The following is a 17,236-nucleotide window of genomic DNA, read 5'->3' as shown; positions in this document are numbered from 1 at the left end:
TAGACCTGGGGCGACGTGTTATTTTCTGATATAGTTCTCTTATTTTTGATCTCCAATATCTCCACAAAATTTTTATAATTTCATCCTAATATTGACTCTAAGCTCCAAAGTGAACAAATGACTACTTTGATCGGATAATAAAAATGTATTTTGGGTCATCATTGACCTTTGCATAATAACGAGTTAGACCTAGTCAGAAAGCTGATAATGAAAACTTTTTATGGTACTCTTTCGGATTGAACATTTCAGTGAGGCAATCGCACAATTATGCACTAATTACTAAATATTAAAAGCTTTTGCAATAATATATAGATCTAATTAAAAGTTTATATACCGCATAGCTACTGAACAACACTCTGTTTCACACAAAAACATATTAAATTAATTATACCTAAAAAAGCGGCCGCTTAGCTAAAAGTGAAAATTAATCATCGTATCAGATGCAAAGATAAACACATGACCTATAAGTACCTGAGCTTGCCATGATTTACAAGTGATACTTACGATGAGACTTTCCCCACTACATAAATTTAGGATTATAGCACCAGATACTAATATAGATAACCCTATAAAAAACAATGAAGTCCAAAAAATCTAAAATTCTTTGGCAAAATTTCGTAATTATTAATTTTTATATTAACACATAATTTAAGACCTGTAGGCCAATCAGGTTGAAAGTAACTAGATGACCTTATTTGGAAATAAGGTGATATTTTACCAACCTTAATAAGGTAAAAAGTTTAATCACACTCGAATTACAACAAATAGCGGAAATACTAAAAACAGTAATGTAGTAAGTCCACGCAAAACTTCTTTGCAGTGTTTAACTACAACTTATCATTTAAAAACTGTCGTTATTAAACAAGAGAAATCCAGTTTTATAACTATCTAGTCCCAAAAATCTTATGTATCAATAGATTGCTACTCCTACTCATCTTGTACAGAAAACTATAGGGTGAGGTTTATAGTGGACTACAAAAATTTTTAAAAAATATAGAAATCGACGTTTAAAGTCGTATACAAAATAATGACTAACACCGTATCAAAATTTAAGAGGGGAGGTTTAATATGCAAGTATCATATACCAAAAGAGAGAGCCGTATTGCCTGAAATCAAATTAACAACCTTGCATTTACGAGTCAATGCTTTAAACCGCTGAACCGCAACAACTTTGAATCAAGTATAAAAAATTAAAATTTCTCACTTAACCTGTTACACTCTCTGACTTGAAAAATATAATCTTAAAACTATAGTTATAAAAAAATTATACTTTGTCTTTTACAAATGTCGAGGCAGCGAAAAGTACTATGACCGGACAGAAACATACACATGCCTGCCACCACATCGCACGAGAACGTTGAGGGGCTGCTCTGTCGAGTATTATATAGGCACCAGAAAAACATAGGTTTCACACCAATTATTTGACTCATATAATTAATTTGCAACAATTTATAAGTACATAAACACGTCACATAAAATTTTAAAAAAAAAATTTTAAATTATTTAAACATGTTAGGACTCCATACCTTCGTAAATGATTTCTTGCTCCTTTAAGTTAGGCGTTCACTTTTGGCGTAATGAGAAATCTACCAAAACAATAGCATTTTCTGTCCCCCGTTCTCCCCTATGCGGAGGTTAAAAAACACACACCTCATGATATAGTATTGCACCCCAGAACATCTGGGAATGATTGACACACTTAATAATAATATGACCCAGAAACATCATCTCTCATGGCAGTAGGTGAAACTCTTTTCAGATAATTACCCGTTCTACTTAAACTTGGGGATACTAAAAGGGGCAGTGTGGCTAATTAAAAGCTATTTTTAAAGAACTGCATGCCCGATAAAATAATAGAGGAATTTAATTATTTTGTATATTACTTTGAAAGTTTAATTAGTACCTAATGTAAAAAAGCAACTTTACTTAAATCCAAAACCTTTTTTACTTTTGTCTCTACGAAATAAAGTATGCATTATACGAGAAGAGAGAAAACAATACACATGATCAACCAATTCCCAGGAGACAAAAAATTATTTAACAGACTCACTACCTTACCTAAAAAATCGCTGGCAGCTTATTATAACGACCTTAGGGTATTTTTTGAGTTATTCAAATAATTAAATACGAGAGATGGTTAAGCGTCTACACAGATATTGAGAAGGTTGCACTTATTATAAAAAAATTTAAAGAACCAATCAATTTTGGCTCTTTCCAAGCCCTAAAAAATAATAGTTACTCTGTAAGAGAATTTTGGTTTGTAGGAAGTTGTATAAGTAATTACTAGATCAGAAAAAATCGAGTTGGACCGACGAGAATCGAAGCCGCGGCCTTGGGATTGTGCGACTATGCTCTAACCATTGACCTACGGTGATAATTCACATCTTCGGTCGATAAATTAAATATACAACTTTTGTTACTATGTATGCTTTGAAGAAATGATAACTACACTACAAGTGCCAGGGCTCTAGGCTACGTATTCAAAAGTGCCACTACAACAGAAGTTAATTTTATAATTTAAGCGTGAGAAATAGGGAGGGTGAGGGCTCAACGGCAGTACGAGTGCAGTGATGAAAACTTGGTAAATGCTTCCCAATCTTATTTTTACTTTCCTATCCCTTAAGAACGAGATGTTTTCTACTAATGTAGGCCAAGGAGGTTTACAGTCAAAAATCTAATAAAGTCCATTTTCATTTGTAAATTAAAACAAATATACGCTCGAATAAAAACTACTAAAGCCGTATTAGTAAGAAGCTAGAGGATATATCTAAGGTGAAACGTTAAAATGCAAACCACAGAGGTATATAATATTTTGACCACGCGGCCTTCTGAGGCTACAGATCTCTAATATTAAATGCGAAGCAATTCGATAAAAAGATATTGAATCCACCTATTCATTTTTATTCGTTAGTTATAGTTTAAACGAAAGAACTAAGCGAAAGCAGGACCAGAAATAACACTAATTAAAAAAATTAAAGGAGGTTACTGATCCGTTAGCCTGCTCTCCCGGTTTGGGTAGACTGTGCAAAGCTGATATATTAAATAGAGATAAAACAATTTAAGGCACATAATATCTGCCATAAGTGCCTCGAAGGTGGTAAAAAATTTTCCATGGGGACATTGCGAGATATAAAAAAAGTCTTTGTCAAGGCATGGTCTAACGAAATTTGTTTAAGATGATTACCTGTAACTTTCCCGTTTACTTGGTTTCTTATTAAATCGTTTTGTTCAAGCAGCAATTTTATCACAAATATAGGACTTTGGAATTGTTATATCTGAATCCTTGTGATGTCCTGGCAGGCTTTTTGTTTTCTCCTGTACTTTTTGCTGTCTACATCTGTACCCAGCCTTCTACGTGACATTTTTTGTAGTTTTAAGTCCCTCGACTTATCCTCTAAACTTCTGAAAACTTATCTCTCGAAAAACGAATTGATTTATAATCTTGACCTTATTCCATGAAGCATTTGAGGATATTTGATTTAACTTGGCATTAGCACTGACTCTGTACGATCTGATGGTCTGCTATGAGATTATGTAAATTCACCTCACCACTTATAATACGCACTTCTAAAGAAATTGCTCCTTAACTTATAAAGCTGACTAAAACGGAAATTTTAACCAACTAATAACCCTAAGATTATCTATATTTTAAACTCCGAAAAGGTCAAAAAATGACTCATCTAGTTAAGCAATGCGAACTTGAGGGCCTAAAATGCCGGGCTTAAAAGTTCAAAAAACCCTATATCCTGCCAGTAGTTAGTCCCATATTTATAATATCGCAAAAAATCTAAACCTTCTCTCTTAAGCAGAGGTCGATCATACCTGTGACGACAAGGTTAAGGCGGATATTTTTATGCAAAGTTTATTTAGTCACCGCCTAATCACATTCGACCAAAATAGAGGCAGTCGCAGCAACAATCAAATAACTGTTGAATATACCGATACAAAGCGCGTTAATCAATTATAAACTTTCTATGAATAAAAGCAACTGGCCTTGAGAGCTTGGCTTAATCAACATGCTAAAAGATTCGTCCATGACTGCAATAACCGCCTTAGATTTACTTAAAATTATTCTTTTATGTACTTCCCTGGGCTATGAAAATGGCGGCAGTCGTGTGCATCTCCAAATTAAATTGTAATTCCTCATTCTCATGTACCGCCAAAGATTGCGTATATTACTCATTGTAAAAAGTTTTAGTGTGAATTCCAAAGAGGCCACAATACCAAGTGGTAAACCTAGCAGTATTTCTGAATACGTTACCAAAAGGTTAAATAGTAATAGTAATCGACAAGTGCTTTATTTTTAGATAGCTGAAAAACATTCAACAGGGTAGAGCATGCTGCATTTTCAAGAAACTATCAATTTGAAGTACAGGATTATCTTCTTTTCGCTTCTACAGTCTTCTCTGCAACATAGTATATATTAGGTTTATATGGGAGTTGCTAGCTCCTCGGAAAAAACTGATGTAGGAGCTCCCGCGATGCTCACTGTTAAGATTGGGCATTTTATATTATCTGGAGCCCCTAATTTTCCTTTACAGAGGTCAACTTTTAGGCTAGCACACAGGTGAGTTCTTGTTCTATCCCTTATAGTGTAGCGGGGTTGCCGGCTTATATTTATAGTACTAGTACCTAATGATTCACCTAGCAGCATACGCTCAGATCTGAACGGCTAGAGGCCATCAGAATGGGTCTATACAGCTATCACTGTTTAATCAGTACGTTAGCATAAAGCTCGTTATTTAGTCAAACTTCATGCTAAAGATTTGATTTTACAATGGTCCCGGAAACAAGACGCAGTCTTAGGTTGCACCACTTATTATACAGGTCTTGCTTCCATGGTGTTTAGTGTACCTTAATAACTCTACTAAAAGTAGTTTCAAGCATAACTTAGCTGTTTTCATCAACTGTTTACAATAATGTTTAAGTTGACTATTACAGATCTTCATCCACCACGCTTAAGAAGGAATGGATTCAAAAGGTGATGCTAGTACTCAACGCGAAGCCTTCATAAAAAGGGAAAGAGTAGTTTATTGTTTGTGTGTTTATTGTTATTTATAAGCTATAAATTCAAACATCTAAACAAGACACTAGTTAATGAACGCAAAGGTATCAAGCGCAAGCTAATAACCATCATGCTTGACCAAAGATTTACGGGTAAGATTTAACCTGCCTCTAGGACATTATAACAAATTGTTGTTTTTACCATTTTTAAAAGCATATCTTCCAATGCGTGTGTCCGACATAACTTAAGTTAGCCGGTTATTGCAACCTACATCTCTCCTAAGTACTGTTCAGCTCACAATCTTGAGCTTCAATAAGGAAGGTACCATAATCACAACGTCCAGGTGGTTTAATTATTACAGTAACACCTGTTTTAACTGCATCAGCCAAAGGGTTCGGTAAGACCTTCTAGTCGTAAAGGTTGATGTGATCCGCTCAAAGATAAATTGACTTCCAAACGTTGTTTCACCTTAGGATGGCAACCTTTTACCTTTCATAGATCGAAACCACCTGGAAACTCAGAGGAATAACGTGCAAGTTGTACGCGAACTTAAATATATAGGCACGGCCTTTTTCTTGCATTTTTACGACGATAAACCTAGGCACGGAACAGTAATCCTTATCTCTGTGAAGAAAGTGCAGTCTAGCACGAAAACTCATGAAATTCGAGTTAACGGTCAAAGCCAAGACAAATCGCTCGAAAAAGTCTACCCGTTAAGTAGCCGACCTACACAGCTGCCAATGTGTTAACTATTAAATCACAAAGGACTTATTTTTTGTGGTCTAAGCACTAGAAAGGTTGCCGACGCGCATCCCGCACAAAAAGTAAAGGCAAAGATGTTAAAATAAAGACAGAATGCGAGCACTGGACACGCACAATTAACGAGAAACAAGAATAAGTCTTATATCTCTTATAACGGGTCTAAATACTCTTAATGAAGCAAAATTAACCCGAGTTAGGGTAAAAGAGTGATATTACCTATAATAAATTAAGATTTAAGTTAGTTTAACATAACTAAACTAGGTCAGGACTATAAATTAGGATTTAAGTTAGAGTTTAATATAACTAAGCTAAGCTAGGCCCAGACTACATTGCAAGCTTACACCAAATAAAGCCCAAGGAACCTGGTTTCCAAGTTTATTTAAATCAACAACAGCTAACCACAGAGCCTCATGTAGAGCTAGTGATAGAATTTTAATTAATCTAACTATTTTTTATATTATGGTATTTGAGTTGGTATTAATTATAATTAACCATTACAGTTTTTTAGATAGCTCAACAGATTTATTTTACTATTTTTATAGCCATGAGAAGGGACAAAAGTTAACCATTTAGGGCCTTATCTACACACTGCGTAGTTAATAATTTTACGACAATATATTTTGTAATGCTAGTAAGTCAGGCATTGATAATTAATGCTAAGAATGATATCGTCTTTTAGCAGGTCATTTTGGTTTACAAGATATAATAGCGCGTTTTAGTCTTTTTGAGCAACTATTTTAGCTATAACTTGTTTAATAGATCCCAATATAGGCTAGTACAGCAAGGTAAGGAGGTCTATTTAAATTTGTTATTTCAATCAGGAATCTATTATTTTAATATATTTTTATTATTTCTTCCTGAGGCTAATAATTTTGATGTTCTTGCACACTAGGGGTTGTTATTGTTGTTTTTAACCTAATACTAGCCCATCGGGTTTAGAGTAAATCGTTTCAAGACAAGGTATTAAGACAGTTTTCCTAGTCCGTTATTAGGTAACCTTTTGGATTGCACACACTTTAAGCTTTTTTCCGTAGTTGATTACTGAGGGTGAAGTACTACGCGTGACTAAGATAAGCCAATTAGAGTTATATTTTGATAAAGACACGTGAACAAAGCTTCCATATAGTAGTCTAATATGTTATCATGTTAATTTGAAATAATGGTTTATAATAAATTTATTATTTTTAGTGTATTATTTAAGGTGTTAGTTAAATAACAGACCAATATAAGAAAACATTAGCCGCCCATAAAGAATACTACGGTACTTCAATACAAGGTTACGCAATTATTCACCTGAGTAGAACGAGAGTAAGGTGCCATGACAGCTTGCCTCCCCATGTATAATCCAGTATTGACCCCCTAGGCGGCTAGGATTTCCATTGAAATCGAATCATGATGTTACCTTCAAGGGCGCCTCGAACCTTAAATCATTTTGTTATGAACAAAAGTACTACCAATATACAACTGAAAACTAACCCTTAGAAAGGTTAGTTAGCTCCTTCTGTAGGCTTATAACCGTGCCTACTGCCACTATAGAGACTATTAGGAGTAAAAGACTCAAACTTTTGTAACTACCTTCAATAAGTAGTGTCTTATCCCTAGGCTAATGCCTATAAAAGCTAAGATACTTAACAAGCAATATTGGACTTGAACTTATAACCTCAAGGTTGAAAATAGGAGTTTTACCATTACACTAATTACTTTAACCCAAGGAAGGCAAATCTTGTAACTGAGAGACGAACTCAGATCGCCAATCTCCAAAACTGGTTCCTTGCTAAAAGATTACTTGGGTAGATATAGAGCTAACTAGCTATCTCTACTTAAGTAGAACCAAAAAAGGTAGAAAATTTGTTCCCCCTCTTTACTGTGGTTATTCAACACGAAGTAGTTCAATAACCATCTGGCCCTAATAGGAAACATATCCTTTCCCTACGGGATATGTTGCCTACTACGTTGCCTAAGAGGAGGAACATAATTTTATACCTTTTTTTTCGTTCTAATTTAGTCGAACATATTTCATGAGCTAGTATTTTAAGATTGTTAGTTCATTCTTTTGTTCTATTAAATCAGAGCTTTTATAAAAATTGCTTAAGTGGTTTAGTGGTAAAAACTTTACCCCTTCACCGTAATGTCAGTAGTTCGGTTCCATCCTTAAGTTAAGCCTTACTGTCTAAGGGGCTAGAATTTGACTCTACTTTGGTCGGCAAACTGTTATGTCCTTTCTCTGTTTCTACTCAGGAGAATAGTTGCTCAAACCTTATATCTATTCTGTATAATTCTACCTTGGGTGGCTAAATTACTTTGTAGCTAAGGATAAAAGACAAGGATTAGCTTAAGTTAATAAAATAATCCGCAAAAGTTTATTTAATAATCTACTCAAGTTGATACAATCGTAAACTTTCGATAATGTCTCCGAAGCTCAAAGTAATAATAAGAATAACTTTAGAAACAACTTTGCTAAAGGTATACAACCAAAAGGGCTAATAGAGCTCTCCAAGGTTAAACAACCTTTTAAAAATCTAATCTAACAGGTAGAAACTAGCCAGCCTTTACAACTAGGAAATAATCTTGGTTAGTTTAATTATACATTTTTTATATTTTATTTATTTATTTTATGTTTATAAAACTTTTGACTGGTGCTTTTATCTTGAAGAACTCCTTTATATTATCTTCTATTTTCTTCAGTTATCTTTCCGTAGGTAGAAGAGCTTTTTTGACCTTAAACCGGTCATTTTTATTTAATTAAGGTGCTTGAACGAGCCGTATAAGGGATAAGAACTTTGCTTCCTTTTCTTAATGCTCGCCCTTGCGCCGACGCTCGTTATTTTTTCCCTCTTATCTTTTACCTTGAGCGCTTGCCTGTGCGACGGCATCCTTAGCTGGACTATGGCCGCAGCGACTGAGTACTGTTTGGGACTCTTTCTTGCCTAACCAGGAAACTGCGGTCGGCCGGGCTTATAGTGGTAGCATCGAACACGTCGGTTAGCTTCCATTTGAAGCTTAGGCACCAGTATTGTACACTCTTCGACGGAGCGAGGATTGCTTTCTCACCCTAGGCTGCCATCGTACAGAGTGGTAGTAACAGAAAGTCTACATATAAATTTGGCGTCCAGCCTTAGCGTTATTCCCGGCGGCTGCCTGATGGTTTCGATCTAGGACAGGGATTGGGTTGCCTTTCTAAGTTGGATCGCAACGTAAATGGAATAACTTTTGCCTCGGGTCAAGTGACCCTCTACGATGACTACAGGTCTTACTTTGATCGTTAGCTAAACTAAAACGTTGCTACCCAAAGATCACTTGTAATTTATTAAACCACCTTATCATTGTGATTATGGTACCCTCCTAAGTACAGCTCTGTTGTGAGGGCTACTTTGTACTTAGGAAAGCACTTGGGTCCGTTCGCATCGTGTTGAAAAACATGCTTTTAAAAATGGTAAAAACCTAAGGTTGGATAAAGTTCATAGGCAGGTGAAATCTTCCCTGTAAACCTATAACCAAACATAATGGTCACTAACATGCCTTGTGCTTGATCTTCCGTGTTCATTGATTGGAGTGGCTTGGGTAAATGTTTGAATTTATAGCTTAAAATCAAAGTAACACACAAAGAGATAGCATCTCTTTTACTTTATTTCTAAGCTTCGCTTTGGGTACAAACACTGCCTTCAAAGCAATTTTAAATCTAATTTGCCTAGGAAGATCTCTAGAACACTTGAAACACATGAATGAATTCTGGATAGTATAGCTAAGTTCTATAAAAAACCACATGTCGTCGGAGCAAGTAAGGCCCACTGACTGCCACGCATGTAATATCTATAGGATGAGTGATGATAGATAGCTCTTTTTCAAATCTAGAACCATGTAAAATAACTAAAGTTGTAAAGAAATGAGCTAACTGCTCTGATTGAACCAATGTTAGTAAGCTACACTCATTCGGATGGCCTCTGGCAGTTCGGATCTGGGTAGATTACTAAAAGAGTGCTATCTACAAGAAATATATATATGCTGACCATCCCGCGTGTCTTGCGTCTCTTTTTATATTATCTTGGTTCTGGCTTTAACCTCTTATTTTTTAAATTTCATTAATAGTTTTATTGGCTAATTCTTTTTCTTTTTCATATAATTTTTTGTTTGTAATAAGTTTACTTAATAGCCTATTATACATGTTTATTATTCTTTTGCTCTTTAATATCTTTATAGAATCCGAGTAAGGTATTTTATGTATATATAACTTTGCACGAGAAGCACTCACGCTCCGATTCTAACCAAAAGGAGCGTTAGTGAAATTAGTGACTCTAGTCAGAAGTTGTTTTCTGTTTCCTGCAAAGTATGAATTTTTTTTAAAATTTCAATCCTAAACTCAAATTCTTCTAAATAGCATATAAACCTCCTAACTTAGAAAACTAAAAAATAAGTTAATAGTTTTTTTTAATCATTATTTTTTTCAATGCTTTTTTTATTTGTTGTACTTCACTGCTTGGTCTTGCCCATCTTTAAAATAAATTATAAGTCCTTTGACCGATGCAAATGTACTTGAAATTCTTGAGTTTTACTGTTATTGACTAGCTTTTTTAAAAAAATTATGTTTTCAGCAATTAAAGTCTAAAAGGTATTATTTTAAATAAAATACATATTTCAGATGTAATAAAGGTTTAAAATTTTTTAAGTTCACGGAGAAAGGCTGTTAGCTTTACAAGAGTGTAAAGCGAGCTAATAAATCAAATTTATAAGGATCCACAGTAAAGACTAATTAAAAATCTTTGTTTATTAACGTAGTTATACTTGAAATACGTTACTATAACAATTTCATATTTCAGACTTTAGCATAACTTTGGCAGGTCCACGATCTTTATAGCATTCCTTTTAATAATATTTGTTAATCCAAAGAAAAGTGTCAGTACCCCAAAGAAATTTGTCCAAGTACCTTATAGCAAAGATGAAGAAATCAGAAAAAGCAAAGTTATCATATATAACTTATAGGAATAAGCAATATAACAGTAACAATATACCTAAAAAATATGTTTGAATTAATGAAAATAAAAAGTTTACGCTTATTAAAGACTTAAACCTAATATTATATTCTATGTAACAAAAATCAAAAGGCAAACAATTTTCAATACTTAAAAAATATAAAGGGGAAAATAAGGGTAAAAGTGATGGTATTTATAAAATTTTAAAAAATAGACTATTAAAACGTAGAGACCGAAAGACAATTTTTATAAAAAAATTTAAATTGTTGGAGTCCATATTAAACATTTATTAAGAATTACTATTTTTAAGATAACTAAGATAGATATAGAAAATGGTAGAACATGCTAATTCACAAATAAAAATTTTAGACAGACTACTCTAGCGCTAATAGTGGAGGAAGCCCAGGCTGCAACCGTAGTCTATTAATTACTCTAAAATCGTATATCCATAGAAAAAATATGATAGAAAATAATCTTATTTTTTTATAGAGAAAAGCGTAAATGTAAAATAAAACTTTTTCTACAACAAAGTAACTTACAATATATTATTTTAAAACTTTGCAGTGGTTTTTAATGAGTCTTCATAATTATCAATATATATACAAAGATATAATATTAATAAAATGAACAACCAAATATAATATTGTATAAAGCGTAGATGAAAAGGCCAACGTCCAGAAATAGAAGCTAAAAGAAAACATGTTGAAGATGGAAAAAAAAGCAAGCAAATCTAAAGACATATAGTATTTAATAGAAAGAGATATCAAATATTTTTCACACATTTTAAAAATGTTTTAAAAGTGTATTATACGATTCATACTTTAAAAAAAAATTGAACTTATTATTATATACGAATTTTTAATAACTGATTATTTTATGTTAATAATTTAATTATTTTGATATTTTTCCTAATAAATGTATTGTTGCAACTTTAATAGAAGTTATGAAAAGGATACTTCATATCAACTTTTACTAATTTCTAGTACCCAATTCTTAAATTATAAAGAATTATAGAATAACATATATTATATTAAATAATAAAAATAACTAATGAATTTTACTACTAGTTGAAGGAGGCGTCGAGTTATACTTTCTGAAAATATAAAACAAGAAGTTTTATTGATATTGATATTCCCAACTAAAAGCTCAATACCATCCTATAATAATAAAGTAGTAGTAATAATAATTATAAAAGGTTTTTAGTTCGTTATCGTCCATTTATCTGATAAATATGCGACGGGTGACCCCTAATCTTTCTTTAAAGTTTAAAAGTATTCATTTTCCTTTTAATATGCCACGAGACATATTTATCTTTGCTTTATAAAGATATCATTAAACCCACGTGAGTTGCAGCCTGATCTTGCTAAAGACGAAAAAGACGTCCATTGTACATATAGCACAAGTTAAAAGAATTAAAAAATAAAATAATGGGTTAAATAAATAACAGGAGGTTAGGATAAATCCTATATGAGAATGGTATTGAAAAGAGGTGAATCCTGTATAAGATTAATATTGTTATAGCGATACAAAAAGTTGCTGTAGGAGAAGAGAATGGGGATGCAAGTAATGCGGGTCACGAGTTACCATACAAGGTGTGCTACAATCAAATTGTAAATGTTTTTTGTGCCCCATTAAATAGAAAAATTTGTTTTATAGAGTCATCAGAGCTCCAAATGGGTGTACAAAGTTTAGAAGGCTGTATACGGGTTTGAGGGTGACCCGCGTGAAAAAAGTGCTTCTTGCTTTTTAGTAAATCACGTAATATATATACATTTGCATTTTGAAGAGTTAAGAAAGGAAAGCGTCTCAGCAAAGAAGAATCAAAATTTATAAAGGATCCGCAGCAATACTTTTATAAAAGGGCACAAGGTAAAATTTCATTTTGTTAAGCTAAAAACGCAAATTAGACGGGAAAAGCGCAGCGCTATACGTTTCGGTGCGATAAGATTTCTCAACACTGTATATTAAGCTAAATTTTGTTACAGGCTCGCGATAATTTTAGAAGAAAATGACAAATTTAACTATAAACCCCGTAACAAGAGCAAATAATAGTATTGATAATAGTAATTATAATGATAATGATAATAATGACAACAATGATAATAATAATAATGCCTGTCTGTATCCATCGCAAAAATTGTTAAGATAGTATCTAAGCAAAGAGTGAAAAGCGTCATAGAAGAATCCCTTTAATGTTCTATGTCCTTTTCTGTATATAACAAATAAATATAATTCGCTATTTTACCTCGTTAACTTTATAAAATAATAAATTAACAACAAAACGAAATTTTAAAGCACCAACAATTTCCTTATATCTCGTTAAAATCCATAACGAGTTAAAGAAAACTGATTTTTTTACTATAATTTTTTTTTGTTATATAAAAAGAACGGATCAATGTTCAATTTAAAAACCGAGTCACTTCTGTTTTCAAAGCGGCTGTTCCTGCGTAGAGTACAGACAGCAGATCAGCGTTGTCTGCCCACACTAGTAAAGTAGCTTTGTTATTCTTTTCTTTCTAACTGAAACACATTGATACTAGAGTAAAGCGTTTGGGAAATGTATTCTTGTATATGCTCATATTCTTTACAAATCCCCAAGTCTTGCAACTAAAATAACAAACAATAAAGAAAATAATAATTTTTAATATTAATAATAACAGTATTATACTTGCATCTGTAAAATATATTCAGCAATTTTACATTGGATTACGTTTGTTCTATCCAAGCAGTCTAAACAATTCGTACGGAATACTCTAAATCAAAACAACATACTAATATATAAATTTATTCTTAAAAATAGAAAACCCCTTTTGATAACGTTGAAAGGAAGACAACAAGTGATAAACGGTATATCTTGAAAATTATTATTATTATAATTATTATTATTATAATAGTTGGTACCCTTGTTGAGCACAGATTTCAGAAATCGAAGCAAATAAAAATTTAAATTTTTTAAGCTCTCGTTCAGGTTGGCTATGATAGTCATATGACAAGTATCTAATAAAAATAACATTTATAAAAGAGGAATAAAGGAAACTAAAAGTAATTAAAAAACTACGTAGTAAATTAAGTTTGGTAGATAAATAAGCATAACTTCTTCGGCACGGAAGCACACATGTATTACAAAATATTAATAAAATATAACAGGTACACGAAAACAAAGACATTCCATAATGTATGTTAGATGAGAAAAAAATTTTTCTTTTAAACAATAACGAATTAGAATAACAAGTTTTACCTGATATCTTCCGAATTTAGTCGCAAAACGTGCCTTTCGTAAGCTGCACTCAATAACTCTTCCGAGCCTTTTCTGTCTGTAAGACAAAATTATGCTAATAACTCTGACGGTTTCTTTAAAGTGAGTATATAATGATACCGAGTAAATCAATTAGAAAAAGAGGGCCGTATAACCTTAGCTGTTCTGAGAGATGCGCGTTTATTACTGGTTCCTAAGTAACAATTAGCATTGAAAACCATAATAAGCATTAAAAATTAGATGATTACTAATAAACCAATCATTGTTTTTATATTCGAGTTATAAAAGCTAAGGAATGGATAATGTCATAACCTGGTCGTGTTCCAAAAATTGGACGGATGGCTTGTACGATAAGTTACTTTGTTGGGACCTCGTAAATATAAAAGAAAAAAAAGCGGCTATAATTAAATGAGTTTTCTATAAAAAAAAAAGAAGTAAACAACGTTACAAAAATAGTCATCCGTAATATTTCAGAGTGAACTAGTAACACTACAATTCCACAAAAATACTGATAATTTAAGCAAAATCCCCCCTTCCCCACCCGCTGTAATTCTTATAAACTTGCCTACTGAACGAATTTTACCAATTACTGGCTAACCTCGCCATAACTGCCCGCTTACACGCCATTGACATTGCAGATTAACCCACTGGCTAACGTACGACAAAAGCATTAAAATTATCTTAATATTAAAATAACACCAATGCTATCACTAAATTTAGTACGTAACACGCTCTCCTTCTCATTTCTTGCATCAGTACAAGTAACTTTCGTGAAATTACCTTTCGTAAATATTACTTCTGTGAATATATTTTTGATTATCATTTTTAAAAAAATTTTGTCGTTTACTTAACGCTACATAAATGACAACACAAGAAATAACCATTTTAAAGGGACGGAACCGCGGGTCTGGACAAATGATGCGACAACATCCTCAACTAATAAGAGTTGCTCAAGTTCTACAAAATTGGCTGCTTTTCCACACTCATCAGCTCCCCTTTTGTTATAACGGGTACCTAAAAGTTTTTTATTATCACCATAGCAGTAATAATGATCAGTTCGAGTAAGTAACCTGCTCGATATTTGGAGCAGCGGCTTATTAATAGTAAATCAAAAAGGATGGACCCATGTTGTACGGTTCTTTTCAGAACAGCTTTTAGAAAACAGTAAATAAAAAACGATGTTTTTTTAAAATATAATTAACAGACGCAAAATAATAATAACTGTGAGATATTTAATAATGATAAGGACTTCTTTAGTTTCGCGTTTTAAATAAAGTAAAAGCAAAAATTACAAAAATAATTTATTATTAATGTAAAAGTTCCGATAACTAGGCTCTTTTTCGTTACTGTATATACAAAAAGAGAATTTAACCTCCACGAATAACGGGAATTACAAACTGTTTATAATTTAGTTGGGCAAGCCATATTTTCGAATCAAGCAAATTCCAGAAAAAACGTGGATCGGGCTGACATGATATTAAAATAGTTTTAAAAAATAAATATAGCTCTATGCAAAGGAGTAAAAGTGGCTTAATTAAAAAAACATGTTTCCATTATATATATATACTGGCACAAAGTATACTTTATAAGAGTGATTTTTATAAAAAATTAAATTGAAAATTCTTAAAAAAGTACTATATTGTAAAACCATAACTGGCTGTTTACTAATAGTTTTCCATGCTTCCTAAACAAATAGTTAAAGTGGTTTGTTTATAAAAAGTATATATATCTAGCAAAAAAATATCAAGTAACTACAATCTTCAAGGTATATCCTAAAACAAAGTTTATATAAATTTATATTGCAGATGTAAGCAATAAAAACTGCTCACTTTGAAAAATCCGGAAAAATATAACCTAAATTGTAACTTTTCTAAATGTAAAGTTGTTGATATTACCGATATGCTTTCAGAAGAATATGGAAGAAACGGAGCTTCGATGTTCTGCAAACTAAAAACAATTCTTATAAATATACGAAATCATAACAACGAAAGCATGCAATGTTACTGTTTATAAAAATCGTTAGGACTAAACACAAATGAAATAATATTAAAAGGTGCTGGTTAACATTGATATAATAACAATGAGCTTGTATTGGATAGCTCAGCTACTGTCATACACAAATTTAATGGTCTCAGCTTCTTTAGCAATAAGTTTATCGTAAATAAACATTTCAAATATTAAACAGAGAAAGCATCATACGTGGTTAAGGGAGAAAAAAAAATTTTATATTTTATAGATTTTAAATATATAATATGATATCTAATTTAGTTATAGCATTCTCAAGTATAGAAATTATACATATAAAATAATAATTTACTGATACCATTCCTATACACTACACACAAAAAAAGATATACCGCGTGGTGAGATCGTACGTGTAACTGAAGTAGAAACTACGGGGCACGTCTAGAACTTGTTTCAGTCGATGGAGAAAAGGAGCATCTTTACCTTTAGACTATTCTAGTTAATAAGCTATCCCCGTAATAAACAGAAATGTAAAAGTTATTTCGTTTGTAATAAAAATATAATTAATTAACACATGACGATTGATGAATTTATAATAGTGTTTTAAAATTCATGAAGCGATAGAGAGTTGAATAAAATAAAAGGGCTTTAAGTAAAAGCCTCTTAATAATAGTAATCATCATAAATGTAGTAATATAACAAACATATACTTTCTTACAAGCAGATTGCCCAAAACAAAGATTTCTAATCTTTTCATTATAATGAGATCACTTTTATAAGTTAGGAAAAGAACTTTTATAAACATAAATTTATAATCAAGTTATTTAAATCCTTTAGTTACCAAAAACCGAATCTTAATAAAATTAAGCAATAGTAAATAAAAAAAAATGTTAAAGTAAGAAGAAATAAATTAAAAAATAATAAAAGTTTCACGCATGGTTTTATATAAGCGCCTATAAAAGTTTTTTAACTAAACCGTTTTAAAAAGCCTGAGCTTGGCTTCTCGTGATTAATAACAATTATACTTTATTACTTCAATAATAAAAACAATTATGTTGAGATGATAACGTTTTAAAAAATAATTTAACTTAGTTACAAATACTAATTAATATTATATTTATATTGAAATACTTATATGCATGTTATAGATAACAACATAAGAGTAAATAATTAATGTGAAAACTTTATTTGCACAACTTGTTCAGAAAGTAATTTTATATGAAAATTGGGAGCTAAACACTTGTAAAGCTACTTAATAAATAAATTACTAAAAAAAAAAAT

General features: G+C 31.9%; 2 long non-coding RNA genes across 2 annotated transcripts; both read right to left on the bottom strand.

Annotated features, from left to right (window-relative positions):
• Positions 1 to 13,646: 13,646 nt before the first annotated feature.
• Positions 13,647 to 14,358, bottom strand: LOC135128522 (uncharacterized). Its single transcript, XR_010280429.1, has 4 exons — positions 14,303 to 14,358; positions 14,111 to 14,183; positions 13,973 to 14,048; positions 13,647 to 13,731 (listed from the first exon to the last, which is right to left on the bottom strand). It is a non-coding gene; the product is annotated as an uncharacterized LOC135128522 (long non-coding RNA).
• Positions 14,359 to 15,374: 1,016 nt separating this feature from the next.
• LOC135128520 (uncharacterized) lies at positions 15,375 to 16,432 on the bottom strand. The gene is made up of 3 exons (XR_010280427.1): positions 16,348 to 16,432; positions 15,886 to 15,937; positions 15,375 to 15,456 (listed from the first exon to the last, which is right to left on the bottom strand). It is a non-coding gene; the product is annotated as an uncharacterized LOC135128520 (long non-coding RNA).
• Between the last annotated feature and the right edge of the window lie 804 nt (positions 16,433 to 17,236).

Source organism: Zophobas morio, unplaced genomic scaffold (assembly GCF_036711695.1).
Source record: "Zophobas morio isolate AGI-343-1 ecotype UQ-CSIRO unplaced genomic scaffold, CSIRO_AGI_Zmor_V1 ptg000013l, whole genome shotgun sequence".
Classification (NCBI taxonomy): domain Eukaryota; kingdom Metazoa; phylum Arthropoda; class Insecta; order Coleoptera; family Tenebrionidae; genus Zophobas; species Zophobas morio.
Note: the sequence above shows the minus strand (reverse complement) of the source record. Positions and strands in the feature narration are given on the sequence as shown.